Source organism: Hemitrygon akajei, chromosome 3, assembly GCF_048418815.1.
Source record: "Hemitrygon akajei chromosome 3, sHemAka1.3, whole genome shotgun sequence".
NCBI lineage: Eukaryota > Metazoa > Chordata > Chondrichthyes > Myliobatiformes > Dasyatidae > Hemitrygon > Hemitrygon akajei.
Genome location: NC_133126.1, coordinates 116696356 through 116719192, shown reverse-complemented (window position 1 = coordinate 116719192; position 22837 = coordinate 116696356).

The following is a 22837-nucleotide window of genomic DNA, read 5'->3' as shown; positions in this document are numbered from 1 at the left end:
TACGAGCAAGGACAGAAAACAGGGCAAAGTGAGTATACTTATTTATTTAGTAAGTTATGGGTCAAAGTATTTGCTGAGTACATTTCTAACTCTTCTGACTTCAGTCTCTTGCTGTCTGTTCTGAAATTGTTAGGTTGTTCCGACATGTCATGACAGCGTTTCTAGAAATCTCCAGTACCCCGTCCACACTGCACCGGCCAATCAGTGTTTTCAATTTTACACACTCTGGAGGGTGTTTTAGAAAAGCTCCATTTTTGGGAGAGGAAAACGTGTTTCAGTGTGGATGGAGGGTCAAAACAAAAAGAAAAAGCTTTGATTATGGATTTATCCGGTCTAGTGTGGACGTAGCCATAGACTACAGCTCGGCATTCAATACCAACATCCTATGAAAACTAATCTTGGTCTCAATACCTCGTTGTGCATTTGGATCCTCAATTTCCTCACTTGTGGACTCCAGCCAATTCGGATCGGCAACAACATCTGCTCCACAATCTCCATCAGTACGGGTGCACCACAAGGCTGTGTGATTAGTCTTCTGCTCCATTTGCTTAAGAAATGTATGACTGTCTGGCCAAGCATAGCTCCAATGCCATATTTTGATGACAACACTGCTGTTATTGGCCAAATCAAAGGTGGTGACTGATCAGCATATAGGAGGGAGATTGAAAGTCGGATCAGTGTTGCGACAACAACAAACTCTTACTCAATGTCAACAAGACCAAGGAGCTGATATTGACTTCAGGGGGAAGAAATCATAGGTCTATGAGCCAGACCTCATCAGGGGATCAGAGGTGGAGAGGATCAGAGACTTTAAATGCCTTGGTGTCATTATTTCAGAGGACCTGTCCTGGGCCCAGCATGTAGGTGCAATTACAAAGAAAGCCTGGCAACGCCTCTGCCTCCTTAGGTTCAGCATGGCATCTAAAACTTTGACAAACCTCTATAGATGTGTAGTGGAGAGTATATTGACTGGTTGCAGCAAGACATGGTATGGAAACACCAGTGGCCTTGAATGGAAAATCCTACAATAGGTAGTGGACACAGCCCAGTCCATCATGGGTAAAGCCCTACTTGCCCCTAGGCACATCTACTCAGAGCGTTGTTGCAGCATCAGGAGCCTGTACTATCCAGGTCATGCTCTCTTCTCATTACTGCCATCAGGAAAAAGGAGCTTCAGGACTCACACCACCAGGTTCAGAAACAGTTATTAGCCCTCAACCATCAGGCTCTTGCACCAGAAGGGATAACTTCACTGAACTGTTCCCATAACCTATTGAATCACTTTCAATGACTCTTCATTTCATGCTCTGGAGACTTATTATTTATTTATTATTATTATTTATTTTTGTACTTACGCAATACGTTGTATTTTGCATACTGGCTGTTAGCCCCTGTTGTGTGCAGTTTTTCATTAATCCCGTCATAGTTACTGGATTTATCAAGTCTCCCTGCAAGAAAAAGAATCTTGGGGTTGTATATGGAGGCATGCAAGTACTTTGACAATAAATTTACTTTGAACTTCGAAATTTGAGAAAAAGAAAGGGGAAACTATCTCAAAAGTTTAATGAATGAAATGCACAATTATATAGTAAGAGAACCGAGTTGTGGATTCAAAAGCTAGAAATACACAGCCAGCTGCATCTGCGAAGTGTGAAACAGAATTTCAATTCTGACAAATGATCTTTGGCCTGAAATGCTAAAGCTGTTTTCACTCTCTCTGGATGTTATCTAATCTCTTGTGTATTTTCAGCATTTATCTTTTTTATTTTCAAACATCTAACATCTGCTGACTTCTTTTAAAAAATTGATAGATTTTATTGCAAACTAGTTCATGAAAGGATGTGTGAAATACCTTGTTCTAAAACTAGTTGGCAACATCTCCATGTTAAAGGGAAGTTTTCACACATTTGCAGTGGTTCTGTTACCATGGAGTAATGTAACAAATGTTGAAATTTAGATAAACCCAAAATTGTGGGCTTCATTTTTATTAAACCTGGAAGTGCTTGAGCCTAATACAGGGTGGCAAATTAGAAGAAAAAATAAAAACCAAGCTGCACCATGGTAGAGCTGCTGCCCCTCAGCTCCAGTGATTCTGGGTGCTGCCTCTGTGGAGCCTTCCCGTGAACATGTGCCTTTCCTCTGGGTGTTCCATTTTCCCCCTACGTCTCAAAGGCATGCAAGTTTGCGGATCGATTCTCTGTCAGTGTAGAGGAGTGGCAAAATCTGGGGGAAGTTGAAGGTGAATTTATAGAGCTGTATAAGATAAGAGGCATAGATAGAGTGGACAGCCAGAGACCTATCCCTTGGGTAGCAATGGCTAATACAAGAAGACGTCTTTTTTTAAAGTGAGTGGAGGAAAGTTTAAGGGAGATGTCAGAGTACCTTTTTACACAGCGTGGTAAGTGATTGGAAGACAATGCCAGGGTTGGTTGTAGAAGCAGATATATTAAGGACAGTTAAAAGATAAGTACATGTTAGAAAGAAAAAAGTGGTGGGGGGCTATGTGGGAGGAAAGGTTAGATTGATCATGGAGTACGTTCTGTGGAATGAGCTTCCAGTAGAAGTGGTAGAGGCAGGTTCGATTTTGTCATTTAAAAAAAATTGGATAGGTATATGGACAGGAAAGGAGTGGAGGGTTATGGGCTGAGTGCGGGCCAGTGGGACTGGGTGAGAGTAAGCATTCGGCACGGACTAGAAGGGCCAAGATGGCCTGTTTCCGTGCTGTAATTGTTAAATGTTAAAAGGTTGGTAAACATTGTGGGCTGAAGAGCTTGTACTGATTTATGTTCTCTATAATTTTGGAAGAATAAGATGGATTGGTGTGGGTTAGTGGGTATGTGGTAACTGAAAGGTGCATTTCTATGCAATACTATGAGTCTTATTAATCTTCTGGTTGAATAAAATTGAAGTACTTTCCTCAACTAATAAATAAATATAAAGGACAGAGTTCTCCCAATCGGAAGAAATTGAGTAATATGAAAATGCAGAAGAATCAATATTCAACCACGTCTTTGTTATATGTGATGAAGCTATCAATGCAGTTGCGTGGGCATCACATGTATCGCAGCATCAAAGAACTTGATCACTGACCAACGACTGCTTCAGGAAAATGTGGGTATAAGGAGGTAGCAGCTTGGACTATCTTGGACAGATAGTCTGCTGGCCCACATTGCCTTGGCTCTCTAAGGTTGGCTGATGACCACTGGAGCACTGAGACCTTTCTCAAAGAAAATTGGAATAATAACTTTGAGCTAACTTCATCTTCAGACCAGTGTGCTGCTAAACAGAGGGGTACTAGGGAATGCCAGAACGCGACCAGATTTTTCCCTTGCATGTGAAGTAACCGAGACTACTGTTAGAACGCCTGAACTAGTCTGATTTATTCATGTCGCTCTGCACTGTCGGGGTGTAATTGGTCCTCCGAGAAAGCTGCTGATACAACCCTTCATTGAAAAGTTCCGCCGACTATTTCCTTCTGTCTTAATGTCAACTTGCTTAAACTGCTCCCTTATTTGAAGTTAGCTCTTTGTTAATGATCGATATGTTGTCTACGTATTTGGCTACTTTTGACTGGCAGATCATTCTGGAGCAGGTGTTGTCAAAGAAGCTGTGAGTTCCATATCCGGATCACTTGTCACATACAGTTTACCCCTTCAGCATTCCAATCTCTGGGGATAAACATAGGAATTCATGCTGGTAAATATAAGGGGTAACCTCTTTGAGTTTAGTATATTAGGGAAGTAACAAGTAACACAGCATAGCCTAGCAAATGAGCACACAGGAAATGGAGTCTGTCTCACCCTTGAGAGATAGCAAAGGTAGTGTGATTTAGCTGGATATGTTCTGAAATTCAGAGATTTTGTAAGTTCATGGTTTTAAAGTAACAAGTGATGGAATGCCTATCATTCCATCCATAGACTGCACTTCATGGGATCTGACCAGTTACCTACATACAGGCAGAGGCTAAAGAGCAGGGCACCAGATGTAAAGACAATGATGAGTGGTCGGTGGAGGCAGGACAGCATTTATGGGATTGCTTCAAGTTGGCGGACTGGGCTATGTACAAGGACTCATCAGAGGATCTGAATGAGTAAGCTATGGTTGTCATGGATTTTATAAACACATTCATGGCCAAGCATGCCCCCACAAAATCATACAGAGTCTTCTCCAACCCGAAGCCCTGGATGAACCAAGATATCAGCAATCTGCTGAGGGCTAGATCAATGATTTTCAGGTCTGGTGATCAAGAAGTCCAGGAAAACCATCTCATATGAGAAGTAACAATTCTGGATCAAACGTGACTCACAGAAGGAGGTTCAACAGTGATGGCAGGACTAGAATGCTCTCACGTACTATAAAGTGAAACAAAGCAACCTATGTGACAAAAAGGTTTCCTTTCCAGATGAGATCAATGCCTTTTATGCTTGCTTTGACTGACAAACATGGAGGAAACCTCATGAACTCCCACAACACCCAGTGACCCTGTGATTTCATTCTCTGAAGCCGATGAAGTGCTTACTGATATCATTAACCTCTTGCCTCGGGAGTCTGAGGTACCCTTCTACTTCAAGCAGGCTTCAATTATACCGGTGCCTGCTCAATGGCTATCATCCAGTACCTCTTACATCCATTCTGATGAAGTTCTTTCAGAGGTTGATAATGAAGCGTATCAACTCCTGCCTGGGGAGTGACTGGATCCACTCCAACTTGTCTACCTTTACAACTGGTCACCAGCAGATGCCATTTCATAGGCTCTTCATTCAACCCTGGAATGTCTGGACAGTGAAGGTGTTGCTGCTAATCTGAACTGACTGGGGTCTGCAAGTGAGGAAATTAAGGATCCAATTGCACAAGGAGGTATTGAGGCCAAGGTCTTGAAGCTTATTGATTAGTTTTGAAACGATGATGGTATTGAATGTTGAGCTGTAGTTGATAAAGTTACGCCAATATAAGAGGAGAGAGTTGTGCAGAAACTCAATGCTTCTGTACAGTGTGCTGAGCATATCCAGCTATTGGATCTGAGGAACCAGTCAGGATTAAAACTTAGCTAAAGTGAATGAAGAATTGGTGATAAAATCTTACAATGCATGACTGTACTGAAGGTGTTACAACAGGCATCAATCCACACCAGCTTCCGAGGTTTAGATGTTATAACTGTCATAAAGGGGCTCTGGGTGCGGGTTGCACGGCAGGGCTTCAGAGGGACTGAAGGGAACAATCCAGCCTCAGGGTAACGGCAATGATGGCCTGACTTATCCCACAGAGGCAAGGACAGGATACTGACAAGACAGACCCCACAGAGACAAGGACAGGATACCAACAAGAAAAACCAGCAACCACCCTCGATCCCAGGGCCACTTATATTCCAGGCCCCAAGACGAGAATCAGGTGCCTACGATTAAGCCCAAGTGAGACAAGGGACAGCCAGAGGACCCAGAGTCTGGAGTCCACAGTCCGGACCGTGAGTCGGAATGCGGACCACATGGACCAGACCATGACAATAACTCTCCGGAGTATGGATAGCCAGTGCAGCCCCTTTAAAGATTCAGGACAGTGCTGCTGATTGGCAATCATGTTTTGGGTGCCCTGGATTGAGCACTTAAAGAGCAGCAGAACTGAGGTTCAATCCTCAGTCTTAGGCCCTGCTCATGATTTTGTTTGGTGTTTGTTTTGTGCTCAGATTCTTTTTTTTTTTTTTTTATAAACTTTTTTTTATTGTTTTCAAATTGTTACAGAATAAATGTGCATGAAAAAAAAGTGTTACCCAGCCCCCTCCCCTTAACCCCTCCCCCCTAACATCCCTATTAAGAAAATAAGAAAGAGAAAAAAAAAAGGAAATGCCTGGATGTTGGAAGATCCCCACATGCTCCACGGAGTTCTCATTTTTTTTAAAATATATGTTAAAGTTCTTTTTCTTTTCAATCTATAATAATACCTAATCTTTCCACTTTCATGGTATCCTGGGAAATCTTTATAAAAGTCTCCATGTTGCTATGTGTGTCCCCACCATTCATCCAGGCAAAAAGATAGAAAAAAATTAAAATATAAAGGAAAAAAAAATACCCCCCTACTAATGTTGTGGAAAAAAGACACAACATTACCCCCCTCTGCTGTACGGGTCATGGCAACCGCCATGATTACACACGTGAATCCCGCAGTAACCGATCCACAGCCTCCCAGCTCCCCCGCAACATAAAAAAGTATATGTATAAGAAGAGAAAAAAAAATACTATTCTCATTTAGTATTTCTAAAATTTTGCTTTTCTCTTCTGTAATATCCATAAATGTCCATCACTTCTGTTCCTTGGGTCTATCTTCATCTTTAATCCATTACGTTTGGAAGCCTCTATGTGTAGTTAGCGAATAGTTGGAAGTTCTTGTACAAACTCCTCCGCTTTTCGATAGTCGGAAAAAAAAAAATTTTCCGTCCTCCAAAAAAATTATCAGTGTTGCTGGATGACGCATTGTAAATTTATAACCCTTTTCCCATAAGGCTTTTTTCGCTGGGTTAAATTCCTTCCTTCTCTTCAACAGGTTGTAACTTATATCAGGATAAAATAGAATTGGTTTCCCTGCTATCATCAGTGGCCCGTTTCTATTTTTGGCACTTTGGGCAGCGGCCTTCAGGATCTTTTCTTTGTCTTGGTATCGTAAGCATTTTATCAAAATTGATCGTGGGTTTTGATCAGCTAGAGGTCTTGACCTTAAAGATCTATGCGCCCTTTCAATCTCAATTGGAGTTTCTCTTTCCATTTTCAATTTTTTAGGGATCCATTTTTGAAAAAAATTTATTGGATCTTCTCCTTCTATATCTTCTTTAAGTCCAACAATTTTAATATTATTTCGTCTACTGAGATTTTCAAGCTTATCAATTTTTTCCATAAATTGTTTTCTTTCTGATGTCCAAGCAGTATTTTCCTTTTCCATTTTGTCCATTCTTTCAACCATGTCTTCCGTTGTAGTTTCCAAGTTCGTAATTCTTTTTTCCATTTTTTCCTGTCTCTTTGTCATTTTATCAAGCATAGTCTCCATATTGGTCATTTTTTTTTCGAGTTTTTTTTGGTTATTTTTAATTACTTTTAATGTGTCTAATTTACGCATTATTTGCCTCAAAGTCTTTTCTATATTTCTAGAAGGACTTTTACCTCCTTCAGCTGATCCTTCCGAGAGATTTGATTCTCCCTCCGATTCGCTATCACTTTCAGTTGCAGTGGTAGCTGGGCTTTGTAGTTCTTTTTGTTCCTGTTTGCGCATGCTCCATCCTTCGCGTTTGCGCAGTTCACGATGGTTTTTTCCTTTGGAAGTGGCAAGCGTTGCCACCATCTCCTGTTCAGTATCACTGGCGATACAATGTACCTGAGATCGCGGCTCCTCGGTAGACGTGGGCCTCGCTCTTGTTCCAACTTGCGTAGTCTTCCCGGTATTAGTTTTCTTCATCTTCTTTCCTTGAGGCATAGCTTGACACAGTCCGGAGTCGTTTATAAGCAACTTTTAGAGAGTACTGACTAACTTTTCTTCATTTAAACATTAATTTATTAACTTTTTACGGGAGAGCTGGGTCCCTGCGTCTCGATCCTACGTCATCACGTGATGTCCCCCCTTGTGCTCAGATTCTTGATCCAGTTTGAAACCGTGTCTCAGTCCTAGCCTTGAATATTCCAGCATGTGGGACCAAGCCATCCTCATCAAGGGCTCTCATCACAGTATGATTGAGCCAACGTGGACCCAGCGGGTACTAGAGCCTTTTGTCAGCTGTGGTCAGCCCCAGCGAGAACATGTCAAGACAGAGTCTAGTGCAGGAGGGAAGCCAAAGTCACTCGGCAAGGCTGTCAGCCACTCTGCCGAGCCAGTCCATTTTCCGATCCCGGAGAGATTCCACGGTGACCCGGGTTCTTGCCACAGTTTTCCCATCCAATGCTCATTAGTGTTTGAACTCCAGCCATCCCAGTTACCTTCGGAGCATGGAAAGGTGGCCTTCACTATCTCTCTTCTGACTGGAAGAGCCCTGGCCTGGGCCACTGCGCATTGGGAATGCAGGCTGAAGATTTGCTTGAATTCGGAGGTATTTGTGCCTGCCATGAGGAAGTTGTCCATCACTCCACCAGAGTCAGCCAAGCCTCAGACAGCCTGATGTGGATTTGACTGGGTGGAAGGTTAGCAGCTGACTACATGATTGAAGTTTGGACCTTGGCCCAAGGGAGAGGCTTGAATGGGAAGGCCTTGACCGTACTATACTGTCACAGACTCCAAGATGAACTGGAAGATGCCCTTGCCTGGGGAAAACAAGCCAAGGTACTGATCAACCAATCCATTTATCTCAATAATCATCTGGCAGAGTGGAAGTGGGACTACATCAAGAGGTCAAAGAGGGCTAGGCTGAGCCAGGACCCAAACCATCAAAACTCCCCCACCCCAATCTTGGACCATGATTAATCACTCCTGCTCAGGATCCTGTCAAGAACATGCAAATCGGTCACATAAGAAGCTCTGCTGATGAGAGGTTTCAGCATTGGAGTCAAGGTTGCTGCCATTACTGTGGGGAAGCAGGTCACCAGTGCGTCAATCCTCCAGTGAATAGACACTATCACCTTGGCTTGGGGGAAAATGGTGGCAGGCTGCTTTACTCATTCGGGTTCATCGAACTGATGGGACAAGGCACCTGGCTTCTGGTCAGGATGAAATTAAGATAGTTAAAAAAAGAGACCACCTGGCCTGCCTGGAATTCAGTTTCATGGCCTTATGAACATAAGCCAGGATTTTGTGGTCTGTCCACAAGTTAAAAAGGCTCTTGGCCCCCTTGAGCCAATGATGCCTTTCCTCCAGGGCCAACTTGACCGCAAGTAGCTCCCTATTCCCAAAGTTGTAAGTCACCTCTGCCGGGGATGGTCGCCTGGAAAAGAAAGCAGAGGGGTGCAGTTTATTATCCAAAGGTGTCCATTGAGGCAACACTGCACCCATTCTGATGTCTAAGATGTCCACTTTCATGATGAAGGGAAGGTCGGGGTTGGGAGCAACCAAAATGGGAGCTGTCATGAACTGCTGTTTGTGCTCTGCAAAAGCAGCTTCCGCCTCAGTAGTCCAATCAAAAGGGCCCGTGCACCGCTTGGTTAGTGCCCTCTGCGGAGCTACTGCTGAGTTGAAGGCCAGAAAGTGTAAGTGCAAGTTATAAACCTAAACGACCTCTGTTATTTGTTGTGAGTTTGTGAGTTATACCATTAAACGATCTTACATATTTGATATGTTTAAAAGTAAATATCTCCATTGAAGCTGGAAGCTGGAAGGTTATGTGCATTTTCAGTCAATTGTATCTCCAAGTAACTGCAGAAATTGCTAAAATGAAATATCTACAGCATAACAGTAGAAATCTTAACCAGGGAATTGCATTTGTAATTGGCTAGGCTTGACCATCCAATTGAACCACACCTTTTGCATTTTTTCTGCACGCCCCATGATTTGGAGATGAAATTTCACCATTGGTACCTCTTGAATTGCAATCATGCCAACGTTCAATGTTGAGTTACTCTCATAGATTACCATGAATGATTCACCCCAAAATACACAGGTTTTAACTATTTTAAAATAAATTTTAATCCTTTGTTAGGCTTCTCTTGACAATTTCGTCCAATTTATTGTTCTGGGATGAAAAATGGAGCTTTTCACTCAGAATACAGTAATTTGGTAAGAATGAAGTAATTTCTCAGAGTGAAAATCTGATGGATAAACAGTAAAATTATTCAGCAAATCTGTGGAAAGTTGTCTCCTAAAGGTTTAGAACACAAGGCTTGGCTGAACACATTCAAATTCAAATTCAAGTTTTTGTCATCTGACTGTACATATAGACAAACAAATGAAAAAATGTCCCTCTGGACCATGGTGCACCCACAACACAAATATCACTCACAGCACATAAAACAAATTATTACCACAAATAGGTTAATAAAATATAATTCAAAAATGCATGTGAAATCTGTAGCACAGGTAAACAGTAAACATCTCACTGTGACGAGACCCCGGTGGTGGCAGGGTATTCATTAGTCTCACAGTCTGAGGGGAAGAAGCTATTATCCAGTCTGGGAGTACTAGTTCTGAAGCTCCTGATGGTAGTTGGTCAAAGAGATTGTGGGATGGGTGTAGGGATCCTCAACAATGCTTCATATTATACAATGCTCCCCACAAATGGGAGAAAGGAGACCCCAATAATCCTTTTAGCAGTTTTACTGTCCTCTGTAGCATCATGTGGTCTGATGCCTTGTAGCTTACATTCCACATAATAATGCAGTCAGATGGACACTCTCCTATAGACAGCCTTGCACGCCTCAGTCTTCTCAACTAGTGAGGAGTTGTTGTGAGGCCAGATTAGATAATCTATTTTGTGCATACCGAGGAACTTTGTGTTCTTCACTTTCTGCATGGCAGAGCCATTGATGTGCAATGGAGATTGGATGATGTGAAGTCCCATAGACTTTCAGATCGGTGCGTTCATTGGTTGCTGTACATGCACCTAGTGCATAGATTTGTGGTAGCATCTGATGGGAAGTTGATGGAAATGTGGGGTGTTTGGAATGGGATGGGACAAGATTAGTGCAAAAAACAGGTCTTGATGATTAGTACAGGCATGATGGGCTAAAGGTGCTGCTCTATAATCTCAGGAAAAGATTGTTTTGGTATTGACAGGAATAACATCCAATTGACTAAAAAATCAGTAAGTTCACTACCACTAAAGTTTCAAAGTTTATCTCATAGATTGTTTACTTGATGCCTGCACTTTATTGCTTGCCTGCAGTGCGCTGTTTTGGTGGCTTTTGCACTTTATTTTGCAATTATTATTCTTTGTTATTGCAGCAGCAACCGAGTTCATGGCACCATGGGTGGCTCTGCAGCACAGGAAGGAAGGAAAAGGAGTGGGAGAGCTATAGTGATAGGGGATTCGGTTGTAAGGGGAATAGATAGGTGTTTCTGCGGCCGCAAATGAGACTCCAGGATGGTATGTTGCCTCCCTAGTGCAAGGGTCAAGGATGTCTCTGAGCGGCTGCAGGACATTCTGGAATGGGAGGGTGAACAGCCAGTGGTCGTGGTGCACATAGGTACCAACAATATAGATAAAAAACGGGATGAGGTCCTACAGGGTGAATTTAGGGAGTTAGGAGATAAACTAAAAAGTAGGACCACAAAGGTAATAATCTCTGGATTACTACCAGTGCCACATGCTAGTCAGAGTAGAAATAGGAGGATATTTCAGATGAATACGTGGCTTGAAAAATGGTGCAAGGGGGAGGGATTCAAATTTCTGGGGCATTGGAACCAGTTCTGGGGGAGGTGGTACCAGTATAAACAGGACAGTCTGCACCTGGGCTGGACTGGAACCAATGTCCTGAGGGAGCGTTTGCTACTGCTGTTCAGAAGGCTTTAAACTAATGTGGCAGGGGGATGGGAACAAGTGCAGAGAGACAGAGGGGTGTAAAATGAGGGTAGAAGCAAAAAGTAGTGTGAAAAGTAAAAGTGGCAGTCAGGCAAATCCAGGGCAAAAAGCAAAAAGAGCCACTTTTCAACATAATTGTATAAGGGCTAAGAGTGTTGTAAAAACAAGCCTGAAGGCTTTGTGTGTCAATGCGAGGAGCATTTGTAACAAGGTGGATGAATTGAATGTGCAGATAGTTATTAATGAATATGATATAGTTGGGATCACAGAGACATGGCTCCAGGGTGACCAAGGATGGGAGCTCAACATCCAGGGATATTCAATATTCAGGAGGGATAGACAGGAAAGAAAAGGAGGTGAGATAGCATTGCTGGTTAGAGAGGAGATTAACGCAATAGAAAGGAAGGACATTAGCCTGGAGGATGTGGAATCGATATGGGTAGAGCTGCATAACACTAAGGGGCAGAAAACGCTGGTGGGAGTTGTGTACAGGCCACCTAACAGTAGTAGTGAGGTTGGGGATGGTATTAAACAGGAAATTAGAAATGCGTGCAATAAGGGAACAGTAGTTATAATGGGTGACTTCAATCTACATATAGATTGGGTGAACCAAATTGGTAAGGGTGCTGAGGAAGAGGATTTCATGGAATGTATGCGGGATGGTTTTCTGAACCGACATGTCGAGGAACCAGCTAGAGAGCAGGCCATTCTAGATTGGGTATTGAGCAATGAGGAAGAGTTAGTTAGCAATCTTGTCGTGCGAGGTCCCTTGGGTAAGAGTGACCATAATATGGTGGAATTCTTCATTAAGAGTGACAAGGTTAATTCAGAAACAAAGGTTCTAAACTTAAAGAAGGGTAACTTTGAAGGTATGAGACGTGAATTAGCTAAGATAGACTGGCAAATTATACTTCAAGGGTTGACGGTGGATATGCAATGGCAAGCATTTAAAGATCGCATGGATGAACTACAACAAGCGTTCATCCCAGTTTGGCAAAAGAATAAACCAGGGAAGGTAGTGCACCCGTGGCTGACGAGGGAAATTAGGAATAGTATCAAGTCCAAAGAAGAAACATATAAATTAGCCAGAAAAAGCGGCATACGTGAGGACTGGGAGAAATTCAGAGTCCAGAAGAGGAGGACAAAGGACTTAATTAGGAAAGGGAAAAAAGATTATGAGAGAAAGCTGGCAGGGAACATAAAAACTGACTGTAAAATCTTTTAGAGATATGTGAAAAGAAAAAGATTGGTTAAGACAAATGTAGGTCCCTTACAGTCAGAAACAGGTGAATTGATCATAGGGAACAAGGACATGGCAGACCAATTGAATAACTACTTTGGTTCTGTCTTCACTAAGGAGGACATAAATAATCTTCTGGAAATAGTAGGGGACTGAGGGTCTAGTGAGATGGAGGAACTGAGGGAAATACATGTTAGTAGGGAAGTGGTGTTAGGTAAATTGAAGGGATTAAAGGCAGATAAATCCCCAGGGCCAGATGGTCTGCATCCCAGAGTGCATAAGGAAGTAGCCCAAGAAATAGTGGATGCATTAGTGATAATTTTTCAAAACTCCTTAGATTAGTTCCTGAGGATTGAAGGGTGGCTAATGTAACCCCATTTTTTAAAAAAGGAGGGAGAGAAAAACTGGGAAATTATAGACTGGTTAGTCTGACATCGGTGGTGGGGAAAATGCTAGAGTCAGTTATCAAAGATGTGATAACAGCACATTTGGAAAGCAGTGAAATCATCGGACAAAGTCAGCATGGATTTGTGAAAGGAAAATCATGTCTGACGAATCTTATAGAATTTTTTGAAGATGTAACTAGTAGAGTGGATAGGGGAGAGCCAGTGGATGTGGTATATTTAGATTTTCAAAAGGCTTTTGACAAGGTCCCACACAGGAGATTAGTGTGCAAACTTAAAGCAAACGGTATTGGGGGTATGGTATTGATGTGGATAGAGAATTAGTTGGCAGACAGGAAGCAAAGAGTGGGAGTAAACGGGACCTTTTCAGAATGGCAGGCAGTGACTAGTGGGATACCGCAAGGCTCAGTGCTGGAACCCCAGTTGTTTACAATATATATTAATGATTTAGATGAGGGAATTAAATGCAGCATCTCCAAGTTTGCGGATGACACGAAGCTGGGCAGCGGTGTTAGCTGTGAGGAGGATGCTAAGAGGATGCAGGGTGACTTGGATAGGTTAGGTGAGTGGGAAAATTCATGGCAGATGGAATTTAATGTGGATAAATGTGAGGTTATCCACTTTGGTTGCAAGAACAGGATAACAGATTATTATCTGAACGGTGACCAATTAGGAAAAGGGGAGGTACAACGAGACCTGGGTGTCATTGTACACCAGTCATTGAAGGTGGCGATGCAGGTACAACAGGCAGTGAAAAAGGCAAATGGTATGTTGGCATTCATAGCAAAAGGATTTGAGTACAGGAGCAGGGAGGTTCTACTGCAGTTGTACAAGGCCTTGGTGAGACTGCACCTAGAGTATTGTGTGCAGTTTTGGTCCCCTAATCTGAGGAAAGACATTCTTGCCATCGAGGGAGTACAAAGAAGGTTCACCAGATTGATTCCTGGGATGACAGGACTTTCATATGAAGAAAGACTGGATTGACTGGGCTTATACTCGCTGGAATTTAGAAGTTTGAGGGGGGATCTTATTGAAACGTATAAAATTCTAAAGGGATTGGACAGGCTAGATGCAGGAAGATTGTTCTCGATGTTGGGGAAGTTCAGAACAAGGGGTCACAGTTTAAGAATAAAGGGGAAGCCTTTTAGGACTGAGATGAGGAAACACTTCTTCACACAGAGAGTGGTGAATGTGTGGAATTCTCTGCCACAGGAAACAGTTGAGGCCGTTTCATTGGTTATATTTAAGAGGAAGTTAGATATGGCCCTTGTGGCTAAAGGGATCAGGGGATATGGAGAGAAAGCAGGTACAGGGTTCTGAGTTGGATGATCAGCCATGATCATACTGAATGGCGGTGCAGGTTCTTAGGGCCGAATGGCCCACTCCTGCACCTATTTTCTATGTTTCTATGTTTATATTATTGTATTTGAATCAGATTTGAAGATCTTGCGAGCAGCTTTGGACTGGGCAGCAAAATCTGGGCACCGAGCGAATTGTTGGCCGGTATGGTCTAGACTCCGAGTCCTTCTCAGTAGCCAGGTCCAGTAGTCAGGTATGATCTGCTGTTTAGACACTGGTGCAGATTGCAGGAAAGAGCCGATTTCACTTGCTCTCCTTGATATTCACTCCTCTCTTCAGAGCATCAGAACATTTTCCTGTTCCGTTGTTGATCAGTTTATACGTGGGCCCAGACAGGAAGCCGGATAAGAGAGACGAGAGCTGATTCGCACATTCTCCACAATGGTCACTCCTCTCTCCATGTCACTGAGGCTATGGAGACTGCCCCGGCTGCTGTGCTGTGTGCCTACTAATATGAGGAATTGATAAGCGAGGCTTTGGGCTGCTCTGCGATTCGGATCTGAGGACTCAATTTGGCTTGGAATGTTGTTGTTCGCTTCTATTGTTTGCAGGATTTGAGGTTTTTTTTCCTTTCTCTTGTGCACTGGGTGTTGGTCTTTTTATTTTTTTAATTAGGTCCTTTTGTGTTTCTTGTTTTGTGGCTACCTGTAAGCAAGTAAATCTCAAGGTTGTAAAATTTATACATTTTGAATCTTTGAATCCTCTAGCTTGATGAACTGTGTAATGATTTGATCCGTATGAACAAAGTGCAAGGCAAGCTTTTCACTATATCTTGGTACAGGAGACAATGAGAAACCTACAAATATTAATACCAATATTCTAGGAGGTATAATCACCCTTATTGTTGAATAGAAATGGGCATAACATTACTGAGCCCATCTTCTGCTAGTTGTTACGTCCTCTTGAGAATAATCCTCTCAGTTTCTTCTTGGCATTCAGATATGGATTGGTTAGAAAATGGATGATAACAATTCTGCTCGTTTTTTTTAACAGCAGTTCAGTGGAAGCTGACACCTGACACCTCACAAAATAACAGTTCTCCTCATTTTTTTTTAACGGCAGTTCAGTGGAAGGGTAAGGAAGGCATAAACTGATAGTAAACGGATTTGCTGTTGTTAAAACATTGGCAGTGTAAATTCCCCAGACATCGTTATTGAATCGTCAAGCAATAATCAATGTATGAAAGGCATCCACTACTCATTAGAATTCATGGAAACTGAGTCTAGAATTGGCCGCAATGCTGATCGAAACCAAAGACCATCACTTGGATACCTGGTTACCACTGAGTGGGCAGTATTGACGAAGGAGCCTAAAGTTCCTTATCTGCAGAGAAACAAACAGAATTAGAAAAGATTATCTGTTTCAATTAAAGTTTTGGCCACTGTGTTTTGGAGATTCATTGAAAGCCGATTGGAAGTAGCATTTATTTAACCAAGAGGCTGTGAATTTGCAAGGTGTGCGAAGATGGAATTTGAGGTAAAAACTGAGAATATATTTATATGATTATGTAGCTTCTCCAGAGAACAGAGATAGATGTGACTTGTGTTTACATAGTAACTGTGGAAACAGGATTACTTCAGCATTCTGTGTAATTGAATACATTACTTAGTAATATTTTTACTTGGTGCAAAATACCTCTCCTGCCTTCAGAATCAAGAATTTTTCATAAAAAGTGCACTTTAGCTTTTCCCTCTCAGATCAACAAAAATGTTACCTGCTGAGCAACCCTTCCTCATTTCCTTCTTCCAACATCTTTCCCAGTTTCCTTCCTGTTTCAACAATTTCATTGCTACTGTCTCTCTAGATTTACTTCTAAACATACTATTTCATAAGTGCTTCTCTCTTTATGTCCTCATTAATTTTCATCTAATTCCAGTCCCATGACTGCTGAACTAAGGAACATTTTTCATCTTAGCATTTTTCTGTAAGTCTCAGGAGCACCTAAGCTTATAACCAGTTAACCATTAGTTCTTGACTTGTCTCATTCACTCTCTTATTCAAAAAGTTGAGCTTCTATAAAATAATGGTTCAACTACAACTTGTGTTTTGTCATAGAACTGCAGAGTGTTGCATACTGCCACCAAATAAGGATGCAGAAGCTCAAGCAATGATTTAGTGAGATGCTCCCGACGAGACCAAATTCAGTTACCTGACACTTTGATTATTGTTCTTACTCCAAGGAATGCTGAGAGGTGAAATGAGAGTTTTTTAAAAAATTTCACAGGGTCTAGACAGAGGGTGTAAAGAGAAACTATTTCATTGGGCAGAAAAGTCAAGAACCAGCGACAATAGATTTTGAGAGATTGAATCGCTGCAGCATCTGGTGACACTGTAATCGTTGTCTCAGTGGCCAACGTCAGAACATCTTTCAAGAGGGTGAACCCTCACAAGGTATCAGGCACTGATGGTGTATCTGGTAGGTCAATGAAAACCTGTAGCAACCAACTGGCAGGAGTGTTCAAGGACATCTTCCATCTCTCACTGCTGCAGTCGGAGGTTCCCACCTGCTTCAAAAGGGCGATAATCATGTGACAACCTGCATAATTATAATACCTACATCAGGCTGCTTTTTTTATTGCAACTCAGCACTCAACACAATTATACCCTCAGTTCAAATCAACAAGCTCCCCTTGGCCTCTGTACCTTCCTCTGCAACTGGATCCTTAATTTCCTCACTGAGAGACCACACTCTGTGAAGATTGGAAATAACATCTCCTCCTTGCTGGCAATCAACACTGGCACACCTCAAGGATGCGTGCTTAACCCGCTGCTGTACTCTCTCTACACCCAGTATCATGTAGCTAGGCACTGCTCGAATGCCATCTATAAATTTGTCGATGATACAGTTATTGTTGGTAGTGCCTTAGATGGTGAAAAGGAGGCATACAGGAATAGGATAGATCGGCTGGTTGAATGGTATCACAGCAACTTTGCACTCAATAGCAGTAAGGCCAAGGAATTGATTGTGGGCTCCAGGAAGAGGAAGTCAAGGAAACACACACCAGTCCTCACTGAGAAGTCAGCAGTGGAAAGGGTGAGCAGCTTCAATTACCTGGGTGTCTACATCTCTGAAGATCTATCCTGGGTCAAACATATTGATGCAATCACAAGGGAGGTAGTGGGCTATATTTTGTTAGGAGTTTGAGGAGACTTGGTATGTTACCAAAGACCCTTGCAAATTTTTACAGATGTACTGTGGAGAGCATTCTAACTGGTTACATCGCTGTCTAGTATGGAGGGACCAGTTCACAGAATCAGAAAAAGCTGCAGATAATTGCAAACTTAGCCATCTCCATCATGGGCACTCACTTTCTCAGCATCAAGGACATCTTCAAAGGTGATGCTTCAAAAAGGCATCATCCATCATTAAGGTTCCCCAACACCCAGGACGTGCCCTCTTCTTATTGCTACCATCAAGAAAGAGGTGCAGGAGTCTGAAGTGACACACTCAACGTTTCATAAAAAGTTTCTTCCTCTCCTTCATCAGATTTCTGAATGAACAATGAATTCAATAAACACTACCTCATTATTTTTTCCCTTCTGTGTGCACTACTTATTTAAGTCAATTTTTAAAAATACCTGTCTCTTAATGTAATTTAATTTTTTTATTGTTATGCATTGAAAAATAACAAATTTCACAATATATATGCCAGTGATATTAAACATGATTCTGATTCTGATTCATAGAAGGGCCAGAGTGACAGGAGATATTACTTATCCATGTGTAGTCACGATCTCATTTTCACTGTGTGAAAGGGTGGTGGAAGCAAGTTGTGTTGCTTCCAAGAAACAATAAGACAAATGATGATCAGTGAATCTTGAAATCTTGACATTGAAGATGAACTCTTCCATTGTTCTCTCAGGAACCCAGAGGCAGATGGTAATCTCATGCAAGGGATTGGTTAGTTTGAGGGAACAAAGTATTTCAGGAAACACAAAGTACACTGCAGATACTGTGGTCAAATCAACACGTACAGACAAGCTGGAGGAACTCAGCAGGTCAGGCAGCATCCGTGGAAACGAACAGTCAATGTTTCAGGCTAAGTCCTGATGAAGGGTCTCGGCCTGAAATGTTGACTGTTCGTTTCCACGGATGCTGCCTGACCTGCTGAGTTCCTCCAGCTTGTTTGTACGTGTTAAAAGTATTTCAGGATCAAGGAGAAAGATCTGTAGTTTGGAACTAAGTGTTTTATGCTTCCAGAGAGCTGGGCCAGATGACCAATAATACATGTGAAGTGCTGTAACATTGTATAATGCAGTCACAGGCCATCAGCCCCCTCACTCACAACAGATGATCAAGCATCCATCTATATTAATTCCGTTTTAATCTTCCAAATATTCATCAGCTACCTCCACTCGTCTAAATGCCAGGGAGCATTTACAATGGTTAATTAGCTGATCAATCTGTTTATCTTTGGGACAGGAGAGGAAACCAGGGCACACAGAGGAAACCCATGCTATTACAGGCAGAACCTGCAGCCTCCACACAGAGAGCATCTAAGGTTAAGATTGAACCCTGGTGTGTATAGCAGCAGATTTATGAGCAGTACCACTGTGCTGCTCTGCATCTTAGGATTTTTGCCTTGATTGCCTTTCTAAAATGATAAGGGAAAGCTAGAGGGTGATAGGTAAAGCCAGGTGAATAGGAAAGGTAGAGGCTGGAGAAGAAAGAATCTAACAGGAAAGGAGAGTGGACCATGGGAGAATGGAAGTATTAGGGTCACCAGGGATCCTGAATGGTAGTGAGGGAGGAGGGGCTTGCAAGTGTAAGTATCAAGAAGGAGATGAGCGGGGAGGGACGAGTGGATAAGGGTGTTGCAGAGGGAGTGATCCCCGTGGAAAATGGAAAGTGGAAAGTAGGGGGAGGAAAAGATGTACTTCGTGATGGGATTCCATTGGAGATGGCGGCAGTCATGGAGAATTATGCAGAGGCTGGTGGGGTGGTAGATGAGGACAAGAGGAACCTTATCTCTGGTGGGGTGGCAGGTGGATGGGGTGAAGGCAGACATGTGCAGAATAGAAGAGATGTGGGAGAGCATAGCACTGATGGTGGAGGAAGAGAAGCCCCTTCTTTGAAAAAGGAGAACAGCTCATTGGTACTAGAAGGAAAAGCCTCATCTTAAGAGCAGAAGTGGTGGAGATGGAGGAACTGAGAAAAGGAGATGGCATTTTTACAAGTGACAGGGTGGGAAGCGATATAGTCCAGGTAGCTGTGAGAATCGGTGGGTTTATAAAAGATATCAGTAGATATACTGTCTGCAGAGATGGAGGCAGAGAGATTAAGAAAGGGGAGGTACATGTCAGAGATGGACCAAGTAAATTTGAGGGTAAGGTAGAAGTCAGAGGCAACGTTGATGAAGTCAATGAGTTCAGCATGGATTGTTCCACATAGCCAACAAATAGGCAGACATAGCTGTGACCTATGAGAGTGCCATGGCTACACTTCTGGCTTGGAGGGAATGGGAGGAGCCAAAGGGGAAATTATCAAGAGCGAGAACAGTTCCATCAGATGGTGGAGAGTGGTGATGGAGGGGAACTGGTTGGGTCTATTGTCCAGAAAGAAGCAAAGAGCATTAAGACCTTCCTAATGGGGAATAGAGGTGTATAGGACTGGATATTCATGGTGGAAATGAGATGATCACAGCCAGGGAACTTGAAGTCATTGAAAAGATCAAGAACATGTGAATCATTCTATAAATGATTTAGATAATGGAATAGATAGCTTTATTGTCAAGTTTGGTGGTGGAGAAGTAGGTAGTATTGAGGAAACAGGTAGGATGCAGAAGGACTTAGACAGATTAGGAGAATGGGCAAGAAAGTGGCAAATGAAATACAAAGTTGGAAAATGCAGGTCATGCAATTTGGTGGTAGAAATAAATGTGCAGACTATTTTCTTAATTTGGAGAAAATCCAGGAATCTGAGATTCAGGTGGACTTGAGAGTCCTTGTGCAGAACACCCTGAAGGTTAACTTGCAGGTTGAGTCGGTGGTGAGGAAGGCAAATGCAATGTTAGCATTCATTTCAAGAGGTCTAGAATACAAGAACAAAGATGTGATGCTGAGGCTTTATAAGGCACTGGTATTTTGAACAGGTTAGGGCCCCTCATCTTAGAAAAGATGTGCTGGCATTAGATAGGGTCCAGAGGAGGTTCACAGGATGATTCCAGGAAAGAAAGGATTATCATAAGAGGAACATTTGATGGCTCTGGGACTGTACTCCCTGGAATTCAAAAGGATGAGGGGGGATCTCATTGAAACCTTTCAAATGTTGAAAGGCCTAGACAGAGTAGATGTGGAAAGTATGTTTCCCATGGTGAGAGAGTCTAGGACAAAAGGACACAGCCTTAGGATAGAGGAGCGCCCTTTCAAAACAGAGATGCGGAGAAATTTCTCTAGCCAAAGGGTGGTGAATTTGTTGCCACATGCAGCTGTGGAGGCCAGGTCATTGGGTGTATTTGAGGCAGAGTTTGATAGATTCTTGATTAGACATGGTACCAAAGGTTACAGGGAGAAGGCCAGGAACTGGGGTTGAGGAAGAGAAAGAAAAAAGGATCAGCCATGATTGAATGGTGGCGCAGATTCAATGGGCCAGATGGCCTGATTCTGCTCCTATGTCCTATGGTCTTATGGTCAAGGTGTTGCAGATATAGGTAGGGACTGAACCCAGAGGGATAAAGCAGTGTTGAGGTATGCAGATATGGGGCAGCAACAGGCAGAAACCTACCTGGACAGGTAGGTTTATGGATCTTGTGTAGGAGGCAGAAACAGGAGGTGCAGGGTGAGGGAACTATGAGATTGATGGCAGTGGATAGGAGATCCCAGAGTTGATAAAGTCAGTGATGGTGCCGGAGACAATGGCCTGGTGCTCCTTAGCAGGGTCCTTTTCAAGAAATAAATAAGAGGAGGAGTCTGAGAGTTGTTGTCTGGCCTCAGCAAGGTAGAGCTCAGTCCACAAGACTACTACAGCACCCCCCTTAAATAAGGTGTTGCTCCTCCACCCTGAGGGCGGCCTTATCTTGGTACAAGAGGAGGCCATGGGTGCCATGTCAGAACGGGAATGGGAATCAGAATTAAAAGGTTTGGCCACTGGGAAGTTCTGCTTTTGGAGGGTGGAGTGGAGGTGCTTAACAAAGCAGTTCTTCAATTTACGAAACCTCTCACTGATCGAGGCTGCAGCGGGAGCACTGGACACAACAGACGACCCCAGCAGATTCACGGGTGAAGAGTTGCCTCACCTGGAAGGATTGCTTGGGGTCCTGAATGGAGGTGAGGGAGGCGGTGAGTGGGCAGGTGTAGCACTCGCAGGGATAAGTGCCAGGAGAGAGATTAAAAAGGTGTTTCTGTTACCATTATGTAAACCGCAAACATTTTTTAATGAGAATAACTTAGATTCGCCCTCAGTTTGTTTGCTTTCTAAATGTATCTGGAGATGCATCTTTAATAGGATGCCCTTTTTCTCTGCAAGCATGCATACCAAGTCTTTCTCCTTGCAAACGACATACCAGGTAAATTATCTCTTCACAATGCATTAGATTTCTTGAGTGAACTTGGATAGCCAGATAAAAAATAAATGAGACAAAGTGAACTCTGAAAAGTTCATAAAGTTCCATGCTCAGGAAACAGAACCTCCTGTTGTTCTTCAGTCTCTGACTATGGTAACAGAATGTGCTGCATTATAATTTGAAAAATGATGCATTATCCTGTATTATGCTCTCACTGATCACAGATGGCTCAGGCCAAAATTAATCCATCTAGAAGTAGATGCATCTTGCCTTTGCTGTCTTGTAATAATGAACCGTCAGGGAGTGGTCAGGAGACACGAGAGACTGTAGATACTGGAATCTGGTGCAACAAACAATCTGCTGCAGGAACTCAGCAGGTCAAACAGCATCTGTGAAAGGGGAGGAATTGTTGATGCTTTGGGTCAAAATCCTGCATCAAGATTGGTGGTGGGTAAACTGATGAGGGGTTTTAGCCCGGAACTGTTATGGTCTGGTCCGTGGATTCCTCATTCCAGTTATTTCCTTTGCACCATGTTCCATTGCCTTGATTAAGGCACCTGATCTTCATTTCGTATTGGCAACATGAAAGGGTTCAGGTTACAGCAGTTATTGCTGGACCGTCATCAGAAATTCGTCACCGGTAACCAGTCACAGGAAGCCAGTCATCTCCCCGTAGCTACTGCGGCTATGCTCATCCCGGGATTGCTGGGAATGGTGGACTCTAGTTGTTTCAGTGCCTGTGGCTGCTTAGCGAGTTCAGTTGTTTTCGTGTCCAGCTGAGTTGCCAGCTGTTTTTGCCGCTGCTCCGAGTAAGGTACGAATTCTGTCGTTTTTGTGGCGGGCAGAGATTGGGTCAAGTCGGGACCCTGTCGTCCGCAGTTGCTGGGTCAAGTCAAGTCGAATTCTGAGCCCG